Consider the following 5,373-nt stretch of genomic DNA (forward strand, 5'->3'; position numbering starts at 1 on the left):
AAAAATCAAATAATACAAAAATATTGTGTTGTTTTATATAATTTTTGGTTATTTTTATCCATTAGAAATATTTATATATAGTAAAGGCGACCTTGAAGATCCATCAAAATGCTTGGGCTGACAATAATTAATTAAAGTCAAAAACATACGTAAAATAATTAAGAACTGGTAACAAAAAGGGTTGAAATGCGTGTCAGATAATTATAAATATAAAAAATAATTAATTAATTATTTTTTAAGTTAAAAAAAGTGATTACAAAAAAAAAATTATTTGGTAAACAAAAAAAAATAATTGTATTTCTTTTAAAATATTTATATTTAAACAATTGTATTTTACATTAAAAATGTATTTTTTGTTAATCACACACATAGTTACCAATGTGACAAGACATTGAATGATAAATAAATAATTAACAATCATGTTTAAATGGAATTGTTGTTGTGAACAAAACCAAAGAGAACAAATTTTTTCGACATATTTTTGATAATTGAATATATCTTTTATATTTAGAACGGGTGTGACCATTTTCATTGTATAACTACATAAAAAATGATTATTTTTCAATAACTCACTCTTGATAATAACATGTATATAATGTTATTTGATATATATTATCTTTTTATTTATTATGTCTGATTACACACACAAATAGCACAATTTAAAAATGACATCACAACTGTCATTGAATAGTGAAATAATGACATGATTATACAGCTAATTTTTTATGATTTTATTATGATAATTATTTCAACATGATTCACTTTTATACTTTACATGTTCATTGTAAAAATGAATTAAATAAAAAACACTTAAATTTTTGAGTGTGTAAACATTTAATTTCAAACTAAACAATAAAAAATTATTATATTATGAAAAGAATGTATATAAATATTTTTAACGACTTGTGGTTCACACCCTTGTGTACATGTTATGAATAAATAAATTATATATTTACTGGTTAAAATAACTGACAACCAAGTGAAGTTTATTATGATAAAAAATCAGATATACATGCGAACAAATTAAAAATGATGATAATAAACCAATTGTTTTTTCAATTACATTGGTGTTGTCTCTTAGATACGATTAAATATATTTTATCAATTTAATTAAAATGTTTTATTTTATTAATATTCAATTTGAAAGCAATTGAATTGTTATTAAATGTTTGTGTATTACTTAGATTATATGTGCATCGTATTATAAATCCAAAAAACAAACATTTATGTTCTAATGCACTTTTATGTATGATCTAGAGAAATAACTGTTGTAAAAGATAAATACTTAAAAAATTAATATTTAGAATAATTATGAAATATGTATTCATTTTGTTTAAACTACTAACTTAATGTACCACTACAAAGAACTATAAAAAATTATATAATTATTTATCTTCTGCTTTTACTCTTTGATGATAAAATATTTATTTTTTTATATCTTATGTATATATGTGAGAGAGCAACAAATTAAAAACAAAAATTTTGCAAACTGTGCAATTCTAGTAATTTTAGTGTAATGATTTTAAGTTCGGGTTTGATGTTACACGTTTACACACTAAAAATTTATCACGTTTTTTTTCAACCTTTTATTTAAATGAAAATGTAGTGATTAACAGTTAAACCTAATATATTATTTGTTGTTATTACTTTATTAAAATTGATAATCAATACATGTTTTTATTTTAGATAATCATGAAATTTGATGTTACTAAAATATATATATATGTCAGTAATGTATATTTTGTAAGAATAATAAAAAAACGATAGTTAAGAAAAAATAATCGTATATAACAACTCTCTTACATGTAATTATCAACAAAAGTCGTTTCACGAAAATTGTGTACATCGACGTAGTTACACAATGAACTTGATATTAATCGTTTCTTTTTGTTTTATGAATATCATAATTATTTCACCAAAGTTATTATTTACAAACATTAAAATCAATGTAATAAACAACTATAATTTAAGTGGATATTAATTTGAGAATTATTATAGTATCAACACTGTTGTATTTTTGATTTTTGTTTATTTGAACGTTTAATTGCAGTGATAACTTTGTTATGAAAATTGATAAAACGATCTGTTAAGGTTAATGATGATTTTATTTAACCAATTTAACAATGTGTAAATTCAGAAAATAATTGTGAAATTTTAAAAAATATTTTTTGTTATTTGGTAAAGAGGAAAGTAAAATGCCGATTTACAAAAAAATAATTAATTCGACCAAAAAGATCTTAGGATTACTTGGGTCGTGACAATCTCGAAGGTCGCCTTGAGTTAAATAATTGTTCAATAATCATGATATACAAACTTAAAAAGTGTATTTGATTTTTATATAATTCTGTATTTATTTCAATGGTTAAATTGAAATATATTTGAAAATCTGAAATAGAACAAAAATAATTCATTTTTCCCATTTTATAATAAATTAATAATAATTATTTTATATTATAACATATAATATATATTATCAAACAATAACTATTATATAACATAAGACAAACTCAACACGTTTTATTCTGATTGATTCAGACAAATTTAAAATTGAAAAAAAAATTATACATCAAATAAAAAGTTGTAATGAGTAAAATGTGACTGATACAGCTAATGGTGTTGTTTTTGTTAAGAACAACATATAAATAAACATAGATATGAAAACAACATTTCAGTGATTTGATCAACATTTTTAATCTCAAAAATATAATAATATTGTTGTCAATTTGTTATAATTATTTTTCGATATTGTTAATAACAATTTGTAAAGTAGTTAATTGTGGTAATTTTTTGTTGATAAAAACAATATGTTAAACAGTTTAATACTTCAAAACGCAAATTTAATCAATATTTTATAGTTTTTATTTTAATATATATAAAAAATAGTTTAATTTTTATTTTATATTATCAATAAATTTAGTACAACTCCCAATCATCATTAAAAAACCTTGACTTTATCACTTATAGTTCATTTTTTAACGTTCTTGTGTCATTTAGTTTAGTCCTTGAGAGATTGGTCTTTTTTTAAAAAAAATCTATTAAAAATATTATTACATGTTTCAAATTTATTATTGTAATAAATTAATATAAAAAATTCTGTGTGTACTATTTACTTTAATTGTTACAATTTACACAATTTAAAAAAATATTAATTATTTCATAATAGGGCATTAATTTTCAAAAATAAAATGTTTGTTTGGTTTTTATGGTGTTTTTATCAAATATTCATAAATGACACGTTTTATATGTTTAATCATAAACATACAATTAATTCTTTAATGAAATGGTTTTATTTTTATTGTCTTGTTATAGTAAGTAAATAATAATATGTGGTGTTCTGAAAAAAACGATGAAATTGTTTATTTAATATGATACAATCATTTTACAATGATTCAAGTTGCAACTTGAAGTTACCGTTTTTATAATAAATACGGTCAATTTCCACAAAACTAAAATAATCAAGTTTGTTTTTTTATTTTAAATTGTGGTTTTAAGTGTAGTTTTTATTAAATGTATTTTTTATTACACATGTATAATTAAATAGTGTGAATTGATATATTATTACATAACAGTAGATAACAATCATTTAATATATACATATTATTATTTAAAAAAGTGTATTTCATAAATTAAATATATTATAAATTTAATTGATTTAACAAATACATTTCAAATATTTTGTTGTTTAAAAAGGTGACAATATTTTAACAATAACGACCCAACGGTCGTTTTTAAAGATGATATTATCAAATAATTTAACACTTTCACAACCCAAAACTTTTTTTTAAGAAGAAAAATAAGTAAAAAGGAAATTGTCCAAATCATTTTTTATTATTTTTTATTCAAAAACCCTTCTAACCCAAACCGGCCAATAGTCAGTTTTATTTTACTTAAAATAATTAACAAATGAGAACTCAATTACTTAAGATTGATAAAAAATAATCTTTTTGGACGAAATTTCATATCGCTTTATTGTGTTACAACATTAAAACAAAAAACGCTACATCGTCAATCCACTTTATGACAAACAATGTCAAATAGTCACATTAACAAATATAACGACAATATAAACACCAACATCGTTATAATCAAATGACAATATACTTTTTATATAAAAAACAACCAAATATATTAAACCATCATTAGACCCCATTTTTCTTTCTAATGCTTTGCTCTTGTTTAACACAAATCAACTCATTCATGTTTATTTGTGTGACTATAAAATATACAATTCAAATTTGAGTTGATAAAAAAATAAATAAAAAATTTCAAAAATTTGTTTTGTGTATGAAGGCAAAAAAGGGTTTAGGTAAAAGAAAAAAATAAAAACTTATTATTATTACGTTTCTGTTTTGAACGTGTTAATCAAAAACAAAATTTAATTTACTAAATAATTTCATTTTTTTTTTCAAATATTATCGTAATATTTTCAATAGTTGAAATTATCACCACGAAAAGATGTTAAATATGTACAGTTAGACAAGTTTGCATTAAATGGAATAGTTTGACTTAAATGGTTCACGTTAATGGTTTAAAAACCAATTATTATAGTAAATAGTGGGTTAAACTAGAAAAAAATATAATGGTTAAATAAAATAATATTTAAATTATTATTAATTCTATTGTTTTATGTAACAATCTGATCTTGAAAAATAAAACCAAAACACATGTTAAGTATTGTTTTATATGTTTTAACGTGTTTGTCTCGTTGAGTTCAAACGCGCCAAAACATGTGCCGCCTCATTCGGAAACGTTTGTGTTACTTTATATTTATTTTAATATGATAAATCAGCAGTATTTCTTATTGCGATGGAAGAATACTGCTTTTAACTTAATTAAATAATAATATCCATAAAAACGAATTCAACGAAAGGAAATACCGGCAAACTTCCCAAGAGTGGGATTTATTAAGAATCATCGCTTGATTTAGGCCAATAAAAAGTGGACCCACTCTTTAAAGAGCATGTCTATCTTGTTTTTGGTTTGTTCTTAAGAAATGCTCAAATAATAGAGAACAACAAAAATAATAATTACACACTCTAGGGAAATTAGACTGTATTTATAATTGAATTTGAAATGTTATGGTAACTTTATTTGACAAATTTTGATAAAACTTTATTGTTTGTGATCACATTAAAATGTTGGTGATGATCATGATCGTGTGATAGTTTATAATTATCTTTACTTTTTTCATTGCTTTCTTATTCTTTATGTTGTGTGTTTGGGTTTTTGGCTTGCTTTAAATTATTCAATTTTTTATATAAACTTGATAATAAAAAAGCAATTAATTAGTTCGGGTTATAGTTCAAATTTTTATTATAATTAAATTATAATTTTTACCATTTAACCCAAACTTGTCGTTTAAGTCAAACTTGT

Source organism: Entamoeba invadens, assembly GCF_000330505.1.
Source record: "Entamoeba invadens IP1 unplaced genomic scaffold scaff_1105074724931, whole genome shotgun sequence".
Classification (NCBI taxonomy): domain Eukaryota; phylum Evosea; order Mastigamoebida; family Endamoebidae; genus Entamoeba; species Entamoeba invadens.